The 17,669-nt window shown below is 40.2% G+C and overlaps 1 long non-coding RNA gene, 3 other non-coding genes and 1 pseudogene across 4 annotated transcripts; all 5 read right to left on the bottom strand.

Annotated features, from left to right (window-relative positions):
- Positions 1-33: 33 nt before the first annotated feature.
- On the bottom strand, positions 34-17,052 carry LOC102080005 (uncharacterized). The gene is made up of 3 exons (XR_269851.2): positions 16,969-17,052; positions 1,205-1,375; positions 34-841 (listed from the first exon to the last, which is right to left on the bottom strand). It is a non-coding gene; the product is annotated as an uncharacterized LOC102080005 (long non-coding RNA).
- On the bottom strand, positions 11,845-12,008 carry LOC112842314 (U1 spliceosomal RNA). Its single transcript, XR_003214041.1, has one exon. It is a non-coding gene; the product is annotated as a U1 spliceosomal RNA (small nuclear RNA).
- On the bottom strand, positions 13,331-13,471 carry LOC112842293 (uncharacterized; annotated as a pseudogene).
- LOC112842260 (U1 spliceosomal RNA) lies at positions 13,853-14,016 on the bottom strand. Its single transcript, XR_003213994.1, has one exon. It is a non-coding gene; the product is annotated as a U1 spliceosomal RNA (small nuclear RNA).
- Positions 15,661-15,851, bottom strand: LOC112842302 (U2 spliceosomal RNA). The gene has a single exon (XR_003214030.1). It is a non-coding gene; the product is annotated as a U2 spliceosomal RNA (small nuclear RNA).
- Positions 17,053-17,669: the final 617 nt, after the last annotated feature.

Here is a 17,669-nt window from a genome sequence, read left to right as displayed (position 1 = left end):
TTAAAGCCAACAAAATCAACAATAATGAGAATATCCAATCAAAATCAGTTTTATTTAGCAACATAGTTCTAAGTTGTCTCCAGAGACAGTCAGACTGAGATCTTATTTTTAGCACTGGTTTTTATATAGATCACCTATTCTTGACAATGCACTTTACTGAAGTAGGCACCGCTCAATTCATTTATTTTATGGAGAACTATCAAATAATTATGAAGAAAAAGTCACATTATTATATTTACAGTCCCAGGCACTATTCCTAAATTAACTTTAAAAGGCCAAGAGGTAAGTAAAATACCTTGAAATGTGCATGAGTGACCAAAAGTAGAGCTAACAGACTCTGTTTTAAAACAGAACTTAAACAGCACTAAAATATGCTATAAAAAAGGCAGAACCGAAAATGACATCAATGAAAACTGAAAAACAACCTTTTAAGAGCTGCATTCAAAGTTTAACACTGAAGTCACAGTGATTTCACATGATTTATAATATGGCTCAGTACTGTGTACGGTGCCCACAAGATGCATCCACCCCCAACATCATCTGAGCATCTACGAGCTCCTGGATGGTCTGAGATGGTGTTTACTTCACAGCGTCCCAGAGGATCTCAACTAGATCCAGATCTGAGGAACATGAGGGAGTCTGTGTCATCTACACGCGCCGGGCACTGTTCAGCATCAGAAGAAACTCAGGGCCCGCCGCACTAGCACAAGGTCAGATACCAAGTCAGAGGAATTCATCCTGGTGTTCTCTAGCTGGGCTGAAGGACATCTGGCCTCCGTCCTCACGGAGTCTGTTTCTTTCCAACTGTCTGCTAATGCAGCACCAGCGGCAGCATCACAGGCTGTGGGGAAGAGAAAACACACTTTATCCCACAAGCTGGTACATTCCAGCTCTACAGCAGCAAAAATAATTAAAGGACCTACACACAAAAACGGGTTAAGCAAAAGAGAACAGCTCAGTAAAATAGTGTTCTGTGTAGCCTGTTTAATTAAAAACCTTAGGGTAACAACTTATTTCATAGTGTATTCCTTGTGTTTTATCAGAAGCACGCTCCCTACTTTTAAGATTAGGCTTTGAACTTTCTTTGCTTTTAAAGCTTATAAGGTTGGATCAGGTGACCCTGAATCCTTCCTTAGTTATGCTGCAATAGGCCTAGGCTGCTCGGGGCTTCCCATGATGCACCAAGTGTTTCTTTTTCACTCACGCTCTGTTGTGTGGGTTTACAAATGTTCTCTTTCTCCCCTTTGATTTGCTATTGTCCTCTCACATCATCTCGTCTGCCTCATCTCCACTTCCCATCCACCTTATCTGGAAATTGGCAAAGCATCCAGGACACACAGAAAGAAGACACTGCCATGACCGTCTGGTTTGGAATCTGGTTTTGGGAGAGGACAAATAATATAACAAAAAGTCATCAGGAAACTGAGGAGCCAGAAAAACCTGCAGAAAGGCAGACAAGACACAGACTCAAAAAGCAGCAGTTATCTCTCTTCTCTTCACCTTAATCTCTTTCATGTTTCCACTTTAGCGCTGTAGGCTGGATATTTAAGGCAATACACTGATCTACTCCGCAAACGAGTCAGACGAAGCTTTTGTTTCTCTCATTATGTCCAGTCAGAGGAAAGTCTCACAAACCAGAAAGCTAGAAGGACGTTGGTTCAGCACAACAACTCATTCAGAAGTTTTATATGAGCTTAAATGAAGCTACTCAAAATAAATTGTATGAATAACAACATTACATCCTGAAGCCGAGACATCGGTATCATATCTGAGACAAGTCCAAATAGTCCATCCCTACAGCAGACAGTTCTGCGTTGTGACTGGTCCGGAGTCTACGGTCACTGTAGACAAGTCTGCATTCATTCATTCAATGACCCTTGTAGATATTTCAAAACCAGGCTTTCCTGTGCTGATAACAGTTTTGCTAAGGACACAAACTATTTGTTCTTTCCACAGTTTGTACAAGAAATATATCTGGCTACTTTAAGCATGAGAATACAGTTGTGTAAAGGTAAACCTTTTACCAGAGAAGGATGTAAGATCAACAGCATGCTGTTAAGGCCCTTTTACATAGAAAGTAGCACTGCGCTCTGAAACCGATCCTTTTCTACTTCTTGCGCCTACAGCGACGCCAGGTTCAAACACACTATGAACAAAAACATGGAAAAGTTGATTCTGTGCGTGTCCGAGTTCAACGAACTCGAGAGGAAAGCACTGTTGAAACAACATAGTCTTCACTAGTAGGGATAGTGCCAAGGCGCTCTTCATTGATGAGAGGTGCATGTTTTGAAGTGACAGGGAGAAGGTGTATGTAGTCCACATAGAGCAAGAACAAAAAAAGACATACAGGCAGCACGCAGAGGCAAACAACACAAATTTTAGACTACTCTTCAGCTAGCAGTCAGCGTAGTAGATGCCACTGTTTGTCTTGTAAAGGACCTTTACAAGACAAACACGAAGTAAAGATGAGTGCATAACAAAGATGCAGATTGATTCAGAGATACCGCTGCTTATTGAGAAAAAAACACAGTGATCTCTATGCTATGATCAGGCAGGCGGGAGCTCCCACTTTTGTTCTCTTTGAAACAGAAATTCACTGGAAAGAGGTCATTACAGCATTTAAGCCTCAACAAAATGAGCAGGTCATTTTTGATGAGCTTGATTTGTCCTCCAAGTGTGAAATACTTCGAAGCAATCGTGTTATGACAACGTGGATGTTTCAGAAACCTGTCGAGGCATTGTTCATCGTTTTGAGCCTCTCTTTTGCACAACCACTTGGAAAAGTCGTTGACTATTTTTACAGCTTGGTGCTTTTGGAATTCCAGCACAGAGGAGTCCACACATACATGCACAGGTGTACCTTCTATGCTCTCATAGAAGGTACACCTGTGTTTGAGGAAGACTGATGTGTGTGCAATTTTGTGTATAGACATATCACAGCTGAACTTCCAGACCAAAACAGTGACAGACACTCAGGTTCACAGCAAACAACTCTTCAAAACATATTTAAAAAACTCCAAAACTCCAGCTGCAGATCTGGATTCCCAAAACAAGCGTGATCAGAGACCATGATGATAAGACTCATACTACAAACAGAAGAAAATTCTGATTGTGAGAGAGTTAGCAGCAATACAGATGCTCAGAACACTTCACCACCTGCTTAATGAACCCAAAACAACATCTCTACGCTACTTTTTTTTTTTTTTTTTTTTTTAAACAATGTCTTTTTTTTTCATTTATACAGAGAAGAAAGGGGTAACAGATGATCTGTACATTTGGGGTAATTAGCCGAACATTTAAGGCTGTGAAATAAAAGAAGAAGAAAAAACAAAAAGGAAAAAAAGAGTGAAATATAAACATATGTATAATATTTCCCCAAATCAGAATCAAAATCGTGTTTATTGGCCATGTATATGTGCAGACAAATACAAGGAATTTGGTTCCGGTAGATGGTGGCTCTCAAGCACAGCAATGTAAATCACACACACACATACGTCTATATATACATTACACATGCATACACATACATACACAAAGCTATAACTATAAATAAGTAATCTAAACATATATACAGAAAATACAGAAAAGAAATGAGGTGGAATGAATTCTTCAGAATGTACATAACGTGCAGTTGCAGTCTGGCAGTGGGAGCAGTGTGACAGGTCAACTGTTTAGAAGGGAGATGGCGAGGGGAAAGAATCTGTTCCTGTGTCGGGTGGTCCTGGTCTCCAGGCGTCTGTACATAATCCCTGCAAAATAATCCCATTCATTCCCACCCAGGTCACCGGCCTAAACCTGCACACTGAGTTTACTGAAAAATTCTTTTAGATTTTCAAATGCATCAAGGAACGGACCCCACATTCTTTGAAATTTCCCAGTAGATTTCTGGAGTGAATGTCTTATTTTTTCCAGTTTTAGACACGACATGAGGTGATATAACTGTTTGTGAGTGGGAGGGGCAGCGTCCCGCCACCTCAGTAGGATTGCCCTCCTGGCCAACAGGGAACAGAATGATAACATCTGTCTTTTAGGCTACGTTCACACTGCAGGCGAAAGCACATCAAGTCCAATTTTTTTGACCCTATGCGATCCATATCCGATCATGGTATGACAGTTTGAACGGCACAAATCCGATATTTTCAAATCCGATCTGGGTCACTTTCGTATGTGGTACTGAATCTGATACATATCTGATGTTTTAGAAAGCGACTGCTGTTTGAACGGTCATGTCACATTAAATCTGTGTTTTACGTCACTGGCACAAGTGACAATTATCAGCGCCGGAGAAGACATCGTGAACACTTCCTGGCCATCCAGTGTAGATGTTAGTGAAACTGTTGGGAAGACAACGTTGGAGAAACGCGAACATTTTATTTGTACTTTTATAATCTGCAGATTCTGACAGAAATCTGCAACTATCCTTTGAAGCACCGCTCCTCTAAAACAGCAATAAGGATCATTATTAGGCAAATTACAAAAAAACTTAATAACTTAAAGCAAAATTGGGAAACATAAAGTCCGAAACAAGTCTTTATATTAAGGGCCATCAGTCAAACAATACTGTTTGGTCTGGGTCTAAACAGAGCGCGTTGTGTGTGACATCTTCTTTTGCGCATGGGGGCCGCTTCGAGGGCCGTGAACGGTTCACACTAGAGCGCGTTTGCTGTCACATTTTATTTGTAGTGTGAACAAGCAGACAAAAAAATCGGATTTGATTAAAAAAAAAAAAAAAAAAAAAATCACAATTGAGCATTATGACCTGCAGTGTGAACGTAGCCTTAGAGGCTGATAGAAGCACCTCATTCCCTCTACGCGACTTTATAACAGCTTCTGCCACGGTGTGATGTCACCATTGATGAGTATGAGCAATGTCACCATATACTAAAGCGTGAGCCAAAAGACTGTTGGGTCAATGGCTACAATTCTTATCTACTTGATTCACAGGGGTTGAACCAGGACATTCAATATGTTTTTAACCCATACATACACAGATAGATGACAATGAGCTACCCTTTGTCCCTCCTTGAAAATGAAACACCAGACTCTGAAAATGTATAAGAGCGGATTACCTGACAGATATAAATCAAGACCTTAAGGCATTTGCCTTAAGGTCTTGATTTACCCCTGGATGATTTTCCTGCCACCTGCAGAGTAGTATATGGATGTTCTGTATTTATTGAATAATACAGGTTTGTTTCAGAAGAGCGTGATTTTTCCTCAGGCGGGCTCTAGAGTGCGACCAAATTTTTCAATGGTGCAACTAAAAAAAATCCTAGGTCGCACCAGTGCAACCACCTTTTCCAGTTAAAAAAAAAAAAAAAAAAGTCTCCGCAACTCGAAAGTCTTCGTGTGGTCTAAACCAATCACAGATAGTCAGGGGCGGGATCTCTCTGATTGGCCGTGTTCCAGTTGAAAGTGCAGGTGGATAGCAAGAGGTGAGTAGCTTGAATAAGGCGATATCGATTAATTAAATCTGAATCGACTTTTAAATATAAATGTGTTTTGCCGGTTTTCTTTTTTATTTATTTATTTATATATTTATTTTATTTTATTTTATTTTTTTTTTGACCTGTGTGTATATTTATAGTATCCTTTTTATGCTATTCATGCATGTATTATTTTCAGACATATGGAGGTTATGTCACCCCCCTCTCTTCCTCATCATTAATGTTCTAGTCCAACATCTACTTGGGTGTGACCTAACCAATTAACCAATACCTACTTATGATATGTCAGCTGACCTATCTGTGAAGTTTTGACTGGTTAATTTGAATTTTTTTCTGTTTCCTGTCTTGTATTTAAGCTATTTTTTTTTTACAATGTTTTACTATGACCCTGATGAAGGCCACAAGCCGAAACGCGCTGGTCAATTATTAAAGCTGTTCTTCGTTTCTCAAGTGTTGCTGGAGTTCCTGCTTTTTTTATTCTTTCATCTTCTCCATGCACCTTGGAAGCAGGTGAAGTTGTGCCAGGATTTTTTGCTGTGTTTTACCAGAATCGCCAGAATCTCTGGTTAAAGCTCACAAAACTATTTCAACAACCACCGAATAGCAAATGAGAGCAGATAAACGGATTCCACACAAAGACATAAACACAGAGCGGACCCGACGCATCAGAATCGGCTTTCTCACCCGACGGCACGTACACGGACACACCATTGTTACTTTGACACAAAGGCATCTGCAGTGATGCTCACACCTCTGATGAAGTCTCACATGTATCAGTACTGATAAATGATGAGAATTATAATATTTCTGACTGTCTGAGGCAAAACTGAATTGAATCGAATAGATTATAGAAATCAGTGATGATACCCAGCCCTAGTGAGTAGCCTAGGCCCGACAGAAAAAAATCTTGGACAGTTTTACGGAATGTTGCTTAAACTTAAACTCAAAAAGCCAGCTGAAAACCTTAAACTTCCCTACATACAAGTCTGTCCATGACTACGCCGCTGTCACACTGCCAGGTTCACGGTGCCCTAAGCAAGCTTGCGAAATTTTTAAATGCAACAGAGATAAATGTGAGAAACACAGCCAAGATATTTATAGTCAGGGGTGCACATAAGTGGTCTGCAGGTGCGCATTCGCTGTCAAAATAAAAGACGCGCACCAGATAAGAACGTGCGTTTGTGTACATAAGATTTTCTGGAGGAGGACAGACATTTGTTTAGAACTCTTAAAAGATGTCGAAGAAGCAAGCTCCTTTAAGCAATTACTTTGGTGTTCCTCCACCTCCAAAGAAATGTCAGAAGGAGTCCGAATCACAAAAGAAGCTCGTATTCTTGGAAAAGTGGTTGCAGGAGGTGAGCTGGCTTCAAACAAATGATGAACGCACAGAGATGTGGGGCAGAATATGCCGTGAAAATCCCACTCTAGCGGACAAAAACAGAGCCTGTTATATGTACGCAAACACGCGTTGCAACTTCTTATCTGGTGCGCGTCTTTTATTTTGACAGTGCATGCGCACCTGCTGACCACTTATGTGCAGCCCTGTTTATAGTGCTATTGAAGAGTATTAGCAAACTGGTGACTTAGGAAATGAACTATGCTATCTTGCTTTTGAGTCCAAACACCAAAGAGTGTATGAAGAACGTATGCCAAGAGAACCAAGAGAACCTGACAATGTCAGGTTCTCTTGACAATGTCAGGTTCTCTTGGGTCAGAACACAGACCAGAAGCTTAAATCACAGCAGAGGCCCCTGAGACAGTTTAGGAAAATGTACTGCAGCAAGCAGGTGTGTTTTATAGCATCAGAGACTGGTGTGGCAAGCATGTACGTGGCTTAACAGGCCTGAACAGTTTTTATATTTAGTCAGTGGTGCTGTTTGAACAGGTGAATCTCACCTTATCAAATGCATGCATCCAGAGGCATCCAAATTATTGTGGATTATTGTAAAGCAGAGAAGGCTGACATATCCCCACCTAAAGTGCTATTAGGTGCATTCAGGGCAATGCAGCCTTTAACGTTGCACTCTTTGCTCAAGCTACCCAGAAATCTCAAAGCAGTCCCATAAGCAGCAATTCCAGTATGTTATTGTCTATATTGTGTGTCAGACATCAACGCATCCATTTTTCCCTTTAAATCTCAGACAGAAACAAAATGGTTCCATCATTTACTACTACAGACAGCTTTACTACAACAACGTAAATGTCCCCAAACAGTGAGGGTCACTACACTTTGAATACAAAAACATAAATGACATCTCCCTTCAACTTTGTTAGCTAACCTTTTTATTTCCAACTTTTTATCTACACCTGAGGCAACCCACAGGCCGAGTCCAGCAGCAGCAACAATCACACCCAAATTTCTCCAGAAATGATACAGTTTGGGTGGTATAATATCTCTGCTCCTCAGCGAGCAGGAGTCCGTCTGGAGTCTGGTTTGGTTGCTTTGCTGACTTTTCTTTCACTTCCAGTTACTCATTCAAAACAACAGTGATATAAAAAAACCTCAACATTTCTTACTAAGTTGGTTTTAATTCAATAAAATTTGGGTAATTTAAACTTAATTCCCAACTCATGATCCTGTTTTTTGGTATGATACCAAGTTTGGTTAGTCCTCTCTGTTTTCTCTTAATCTAACTCCAAAACAAAGCTACACACAAAGAACATGAGCAAAGGTTGTCACTGACTGACAAATGACAGACGTATTAATAACCCTGGATAGTTTCCTAGGCAACCAGAGCCTGAATGCACGCCTGCAAATGTCATCTGTTACGTTCTTTGCCTAGGCGTGTATGAACGCAACAAGAAGTTGGCCCACTCACACACCACCCAACTAAGTACACAAACCACAATATCTTCTAAAAGTGCTAAGCAGCCATTTATTTTCTTCAGCAGTGAGCAGTGCCAAAAATAAACAAAACTCCCTACAGGGGCCCATTCTTCGTACCTCGCTTACTACATCCAAGATCAAATGACACATCCAAGATCAAATCATCGCGCTAACTTTGAGCTCGCTAATCCGGTTCTCCGAACGCACCTGTTGTTGACGATTAGTATAGCTGGATGAAGTAATCTGAGATCACTGGGTGGCTTAAAAGGGGCTACGCATCGATAGTAGAAACATTGATCGGCAACCCTGTGATTGGTCGGCGAAGATGTCGAAGGAGCGCGCTCAGTATTTCACGGCAACAGAGCAAGAACTCTTGATTGAGGGATATCAGGAGTTTCAGAGTTTAATTAAAACGCAGGGGAACACTGCAAAGGCTGCAAAAGCAAGGAGAGAGGGCTGGCAGAAAGTTGCTGACAAATTAAACTCGTAAGTGATCCATGATATTACATTATATCATGTGATATTATGTTATTCCACATTATATTATATTACATCATATCCTCTTTCACATTAGAGCCACAACAGGACCCACTAGAACATGGGAAAAAGTAAAAGTGAAATATAAAAATATTCCACAGAATGGTAATATTTATCACTTATATTGCTTTTAGTCTATGACAAGAGACCCTGGAATAATCTGTTTGTTTGTTTATAACAGCAACCAAGAAAAGGGCAGAGCAAATAAAGACAGGTGGTGGTCCTGCACCCCCTCGTCACACCCCTTTTTGTACTGTGACATTTATTGACATTGTGGGTTTTTTTGTGTGTAGTTTGACATAACACTCCATCACTTTTACCTGTTCCCATGCAAGGGGTGACTGAAGCATGCACAGTAAGTCGGGAGTAAGTATATACAGTACAGTAAGTATATATATATATATATATATATATATATATATATATATATATATAGAGAGAGAGAGAGAGAGAGAGAGAGAGAGAGAGAGAGAAAGTAAATAATACCCTCACGGGAGAATCGATATCTCTCTATGAGCACACTGTCGCGCTGAGCTAAAGGATCCTGTCTATCCCGCAATATACGCTAAATTCTGTAAACTCTCCTTATCAATCTTGCACCTTCCTTGCTCGCGTACAAACGGACAGGACATGGCTGCGACAGACTTCCCAAATCCACCTTCGCTTTTTTAGCCGTGGTCTCTCATCTTGATTGCACGTAGTAATTTACTATTACTACTCTAACATATGAATTACATCTGACATGATCTACTACATGTAATAGAATGATTAATAGTACATTTCCCTTTTTTTCGGAAATGACCTGTATGTATCTGTATGCAATCAATAAAAGAATCAAATGCTGCATTATCTTTAGTTACATTGATAATATTTATTTATGGTAAAACAGTGGAGAAATGTCGCTGTTGCTTTCATATAACTTCAGCGGACATACCTGAGTGGCCGCGATCTAATCCTGTTTACATAAAGTAAACCTGCTCCCGAGCAGGCTTACTCTTACGGATCTGTTGCTATGACAGCAAGCCCCAGATGAGCTTCGGAGAACCGAACGATCCAAGATCACGCGAAATCGTCAACATTCAAATCCGGCTAACTTACTTAGCGAGGTACGAAGAACAGGCCCCTGGTCCCTATGCTTTCCTACACAAAAATAAACACCAACCAAAAGACAATCCACTTACCTAACTTTCTAACAAAAAACAGGAGAAAACTTAATCAACAAAAATGGCTTCTCACGCCTACTAGGCTGCTGCAGTGAAGAATATGTACAAAGTGAACAAAATACACGATTGCTACTTGACAAGACTATTTACAACTATTTACAAACTAAGATTCTAACACCAGACACACGAGTGGAACATGGCGGATACACAGACAGACCAGCAACCACAAAGACAGAAGACGCGACTTAAATACACACAGAGAAACACAGGGAGATTACACACAGGTGGGGAACACAGCTGGGAATAATCAACCAGACTAGACAGAGGTAAAACTGAACACACTCACATGAGACGCAGACCTTCACAATAAAACAGAAAACGAGAACTCTACACCAAAACGCAGACCTGACACTGAGAGACAGACAGAATGACACACGGAACCTGAACTAAACTAAACGTGAGATACAACCGAGAACAAATCCTTAAACATGACATAAAACAAAACACTGACAACATTAAATCATAACACATCACTATAAAGTAATGCGCCAGAATTGCCGAATTGCTTTTTGTTCAGACACTCCTTAATGTGTAGTTGCCACAACACTGCAGCACCAACTGAAAAAAATACTAGTGCTGTCAGCTTTAATCTCGTTAAAATGACGTTAACGCCATAACCGCATTAACGCGGCAAATCTCTGTTAGCGAGTTAGTGCGGCTCGCCCCGTGCATGGGGCTGCATGGTGTCAATACGTTAGTGCGGTTAGGTCGTCATTTTAACGAGATTAACGCTGACAGCACTAAAAAATACATTTTTGAAATTCACATGATTACCGACTGCAACATTACTCTACTGACTCGTCTGCAGCATCAGTGTTGGCTTTTTCCAATTCTCATTCTTTATAGTCAACTATAACCCGCTCCGCTCTGATAATGTCTCCGAATGAAGTAGGCTGCACTCAGTCGGTTGATTTTTTGCAGAAGAGAGATTTATCAAACACTCTCTTTAGCTGAGCACACACACAGACTAACAATGAAAGCCTCTGTAAGCAAAGGACGATAACCACAGTCACTTCTTAGTTTTAGTATTGATTAACCCTGCTAACACAAAGAGCTGGCTAAGCTGCACTTGGCTTGCAGTACACCCCTCAGACTGGAACCTGTTACACTTTGGCTCGTCCCTTGGTTGTAGTTAGGTGGTTTTGAATACGGGTTTATTGGTGGAGATGCCTTTACTGAAGATATTAAATCAGTCCACAAAAAAATTTTTTTTTTACTTGTTTAGTAGTAGTTATGTTTTAACAATTGAAATTGCTTTGTGGCTGTTGTGATCCACTTTGTTTGGTCATATTACCGTATTTTATGGTAATATTACTGGGGTTGGAGAGGCTGTAGAGAACAGTACCTACAGGGCTGTGGTAAACATTTGTCAATCTGACATAGTAAAACCTTATGAGTGTTAGATTAGTGCACTTTCAGCTATGTAAGCAAAAATAGTGTTCAAGTCACAAACCTAATGTTGTTTTAATAATAAATAAATAAATAAAACTGCACATTTTAATCTGCAAAATCAAAGATGAGAGGATATTTATTTTTCTCCGTGTGGTGATTTTCAATCAATACTGGACACAGAATGAGAAAGACCTTCAGTAATAAAGTTTAGAGACAAAGTGCAGACCAACTTGAACAGCTCTATCTCCCTTTAGTGGAGAAAAGAGAGAACTAGAAATTGTACTGAACATATGAGCCACAGCAGCCAGTCCTGACATTAATCAAAACACCCACGTTTCCCTGGAATACTCAATAAGAAAAACCTGTGAATCAGACTGAGTAACTACATTTTTCGGTTTGATTCCTTTGAACATGTGATCAGGGGAGAGCGCGAACGCAGTCCCCCACTACCAGAAATTATGCAGTCGAGATTCCCACATTTGGGGAATTCGCAGGGGTCAGCACAACCGGAGTGCAATGGCTGAGCCTCGCCCTGGGTGAACCACCTTCTTGATCATGGTATCTCCCCTGCCAGGTAAGTATGAGTTGTTCATCTCGCACTTGGGGGACTCTTTCACACACAAACCCTGCACACTCACGGTGCTCACAATCCCACTATCAGCACAAACACAGCCTGCAGGAGGCTGGGACTACACACTATTTATATACACAGGAAGGAGCTTCCAACAAAGCCACATCAGGTTATTTAGTTTTAAAAATACAGAGAGACTTTCCCATCATGCATTGCTGCATCTGTACAGTAAAAGCTAACTGAAAGATCACAATTTTTCATCCATTTAACCTCCTTAAATCCACCAACAAACCAACAGGAAGTTCAAGTAACTCCAAGTGAAATCAAACTGCAGCTGAAAACCGTTTAATTCACGTCTGATGTTCAGAAAAAAAGAAAAAAAAAACACATAAAAGCACACGTTTTCTGCTAACAGCACAACCACTTCCTGTTCCTTTGTTCTCTGCTGCTGAACAGCTTACTGTCCTCCTGCTGCTGCCCCCTACTGTCCTGGAGCAGGAACACTCACTTTAGTGATGATTTCAAGCTACATTCTGCAGCTTCAGATTCATCTCAATGTTTGACTCAGTAGGTCAAACAAAACTATTTGAACCTGTCACTGCTTTTATTGGAGATTCATTCACATCTGGCTCCATTCCATTTCTAATTGCTCTTGGCCGACTCTCGCTCTTGCCATTTGATTACTCAATGCGAGTCCATTTTTAAACGTCTGCAGCCAGTACCAGGCTTTGGGCATTTCCTCTCTGGGTTGTAAATTTGCTGTACTCTGAATGTTTACCTTGACCAGTGATAACAGTGACAAAGACAAGATCGACTGACCTATCAGAAAACACAGATTAGGGACGACTCCACCGCACGAGTTTCCGGCAGCTCACAGGGACCAAGAACAAATGCTGCAGCTGGAGTTGAGTTTAGGCCCTTCTGCACATAACAAAGCCTGGACTGCCATGACTGCAGAAGTATGCTTCTTCTTCTTAGAGAGGACATCCAAGCCAGTGGAAGAGAAGTATGTGGTACACCTGAACTAACAAATATAAACGTCATGCTTGGTGATAGAGCTGGGCGATAGAACGATAACGATATGTATTGCGAAATAACTTTTTCTCGATAGAAAAATGAAACTATTGCGATAGACCTCATCTCTCTCTCTTCCTCTCTTTAAAAAAAAGAACAGCCAATCCAAATTAAGTAGCGCAGAGCCGAACCAATCACAGTCGCAGCGTCACGTCACGTGACTTGTTATGTACAGCACAAGTGCCAAGCCACACAACAGAGATTTTCTGAGGCTTAATAAACACAAAAACACTAAATATCTGTTTCTCTGATTTCTTTGAACATGTGAGCGCGAACGCAGTCCCCCACTACCAGAAATTATGCAGTCGAGATTCCCACATTTGGGGAATTCGCAGGGGTCAGCACAACCGGAGTGCAATGGCTGAGCCTCGCCCTGGGTGAACCAATTCAATTTCAATTTTCAAAATTTTTTATTGTTCATAACACAAAAAAACAGTACAAATTCTTAAACTTTGAACAGAAACAAAACTAGAAATGCAAAGAAGGAAAACCCACAAACTCTCCAATGAAGAAAAATAAAAAATAAAATTAAACCTTAAAAATTAAAGATTTCCATAAGGGGTCCCATATTCCAATTTTTCCAAAACCACACACCACCTAACAAGTCTACTAGCCTCTTGTGGAGAAAAGTGGGAACTTCAAGATTCTACTGAACAACTCAGGCACAGCAGATGCTCCTGTTAACTCTGTACTACACAAGTTAAAACCCTGAGAGTTAATGAATACCATGAACTTGACTGCCTGGGTATGTATTTTTGTCTGTTTTCTTTGAACATGTGATCAGGGGAGAGCGCGAACGCAGTCCCCCACTACCAGAAATTATGCAGTTGAGATTCCCACATTTGGGGAATTCGCAGGGGTCAGCACAACCGGAGTGCAATGGCTGAGCCTCGCCCTGGGTGAACCACCTTCTTGATCATGGTATCTCCCCTGCCAGGTAAGTATGAGTTGTTCATCTCGCACTTGGGGGACTCTTTCACACACAAACCCTGCACACTCACGGTGCTCACAATCCCACTATCAGCACAAACACAGCCTGCAGGAGGCTGGGACTACACACTATTTATATACACAGGAAGGAGCTTCCAACAAAGCCCCATCAGGTTATTTCGTTTAAAACATACCGAGAGTCTTTCCCATCATGCATTCCTGCATCTGCACAACAAAAGCTAACTGAACGATCACTATTTTTCATCCATTTAACCTTCTCACATCCCCCAACAAACCAACAGGAAGTTCAAGTAACTCCGACTCAAATCAAACTGCAGCTGAAAACTGTTTGATTCACGTCTGATGTTCACAAAAAAAGAAAAAACAAAACAAAACACAAAGCACACACATTTCCTGCTAACAGCACAACCACTTCCTGTTCCTTTGTTATGTGCTGCTGAACAGTTCACTGTCCTCCTGCTGCTGCCCCCTAATGTCCCGGAGCAGGAATACTCACTCTTATGATGGGATTTTACAAACTGGATATTTTAACAGTTTAACCTACAGTATGCAGCTTCAGAATGAGCACACGGCATTCCTAAAAACAACACTGGACAATAAAATCTCCATGAAGGGAACCACTCATGTCATCACGGTACCTAACAATCACTGACCATCTAAAAAGATCTGTTTGTAGCATTTCAGCACCTTTAGTTTCAAAACTGTAAAATGTAACTTAGCAAATAGTGATGTATAAAGTATCATTATTACATCATTTAATATGGTCCAAGGCTTTCAGATCTCTCTGACACCACTCTTATTCTGTTTTAGCCATTCTGGTCTTTTATCTCATTGGATGATTTATGCATCACGTATGTGTACTTGTGTGTGAATGTGTACACTTTTGTATATGTATGTGCATATTTGCATGTACACATATATTTTTACAAACATATATAGATGTCTCACAATATTTTCTATGATGTTTTCATCTTATCTATTTTAATTCTTTTTATTTGATAATATTATCCCTCTGTTCAGCACTTTGGCCGACACTTCATGTCCTTTAAATGTGCTATATAAATAAAGATGACTTGACTTACCTTTACTTGCATAAATGTACTTAAAAAAACCCAAACACTTTTTTCCAGCATGCCATGAGATGCATTTTTTATCAGCATGTTACTAGCTTTTATAGGTACAACACAACAAATACAACAAAATCTTGCATTATCAATTTTTCTTTTTCTATCTTCTGCACTTACTGCTTGCACACACTGTCATCTACGGACCACAACCAGACCTGCAGTTAAAATCAACAGACCAAAGAGTCTGAGGGGGTTACCAAACAGCTCACAGGCAGGACAGCTGATATAAGAACCTACTGTATGATTAGTCTGACCACTTTCAATAGTATTATTATTATTACGATTGTTGTTCTTTTGGACGCTACCAGGTATTTCAACTCGTCCACCTTCACTACCCTCTACTCCTTGCAGCTTCAGCTCAAAATGATAACAGACATAAACTGGTTTAAAAAACCACAACCCAAGAATGGCAAAAAAGACAGACTTCAATCCGCCTTGACATTGCTCCGTACAGCACTACATTAGATCCACAGAAACTAGACATCCACATACTTTATTTTCCACATGTTCAGGGGGGTGCACCGTTCCTGGAAGTACTGCAATACCAGGTCGATGCGTGGAGTGGACGGAGCAAGCCCCTATTCCATCTCCCTACTCCAAAAATCAATTTAATATATGGTCCCCGGGTAGGGGACGTATCAGATATTAAACTGATAAGAACAGATACTACACTTGATCTTAGCCAAAAGGCCGAGAAGCGATACCAGGAATACGTCGGAGCAGACGGAGTCACTCCCCGCACCGTCTCCCTTACTCACGGTTCGGAAAAAAAACCCTGCTTTTTTTTCAGGACATATAAAACGGTAGCAATGAGGTCATCAGATTAGTTATAACCAGGTTTGTGTTGATGCCCGTTATTTAAATCTACTAAAGTTCGCAAATAAATAATATCCTGCCTTCCGGTACACGTGGTACGCGTCAGTCCAATAGGCAGCAGAAGACCAAAAACAATAAATATACTGCATTTTTAAGTACGTTCACGCCAAAACCTAGACCCAGTATGCCAAGTGAGTGTTATTTTAACTTAATGAAACGGAATAAGCCCATCTGCTTGTGTAAATTAATGTTTTAACAATTCTAGTTAGGAAACACCACTAGCGGCCTCTAGTGGCGCGGAGGGTTAATTGAACTCCAAATTCAACACCCAGAAAAGAAATCTGGAGGTTAAAGCAACAGTTGATATACAGCGAATCGCTCTGACTATAGATGAAAGGTAAAACCGGGTTAATCGTTTTACGTGTACAGCTTGTAAAATAAAGCAGAGTGAATTAACAAATAACACGAGACGCAGACCCTCCATAAAAGTGCACAAAACACGTGTTTAGGTTAAATTAACTTTAACTCACCTCCGTCACTCTCACACAGCTGTGTCAAATTATACTGACAATTTATAAAAGCGTCCCCTCAGTTCATGACCGCTATAAAGCACGTGAGCGCGGGCACCGTGGTAAACGTGGAGGTGATATGCACAGGCCGCTGTGAAAGCTGATTAGGGGACGGGGGAAAAACCAAAAATAATAATAATAATTAAATATGCCTGTAGCGCATTTAAAGCAATCGCGTGAGCGGACACGTATTAATTCACCAAAAATACCAAAGTTATAAGTTGTCTTAAAAACTCAGAACGGCTCAATTTAGGCACGCTAGCTGGCTATTTTAGCTAATCCCGACATTGGTGTTGCGTCACACAGAAATTCGTTAAACACAACAAATACGCGACCGAAATTTACCCCCTAGTAACTTTTATCAGAACATAACAGCAAAGTCGGATTAGATAAACGAAATTTTACTTAGTAAAAATGAACTTAGGATAAGTCACCTTCAGGGATTCAACGGCTTCTCCTGCGAACAAGCGGAGGCGGAGCACGTGAAGTTCGAACATGCGCAGAGGTCATGAGTTTGGATGCCAGTAACCGGTACTTTTTTGTTTTTAATTAATAAATCAATTAATGGACGTGCGAAAATACAAAAATACATTCTAGACACAGAAAATAAAACAATAAATAAAATGAAAAAATAATTAATGATAGTCTTTGCCACGGGAATAAAAAGGGTCCCACAAAAACTGAGTTAAGAAAGACTCCTACAGCTGGAGGTTACATACGTTCAACCACCAGTTTACGAATAAGAAAACAAGAAAACAAGAAAGTCATGCTCTAAATTTGATTAGAGTCATGTAATTTTAACATTACAGTTTTTTTGTATGTTGTGCACGGCTCTTATTTTACAGTCAGTATTATTTTTATTTTTTATTTTATTATAGTGATTACTATTGTTGCTGGAGGTACTGTGATTATAATTATCAGTAACATTATTTGTTATAGTATTATTATTATTATTATTATTATTAACAAAGTATATCATGTCTGATTTTATCTTTTTATTTTAATTCAGACTTCTTGTTTTTTAGTGAGCTCCAAATATTGTTCTAGACAGACTGCAGTGATTAAAAAACAAAAAACAAATACGTAGTCTCACACAAAACACAGTCACTCACATCCAAGTCAGACCTTATTATAT

This window comes from Oreochromis niloticus, linkage group LG14 (genome assembly GCF_001858045.2).
Source record: "Oreochromis niloticus isolate F11D_XX linkage group LG14, O_niloticus_UMD_NMBU, whole genome shotgun sequence".
In the NCBI taxonomy this organism is placed as follows: Eukaryota; Metazoa; Chordata; class Actinopteri; order Cichliformes; family Cichlidae; genus Oreochromis; species Oreochromis niloticus.
This window is presented reverse-complemented; position numbering and strand designations above follow the sequence as displayed.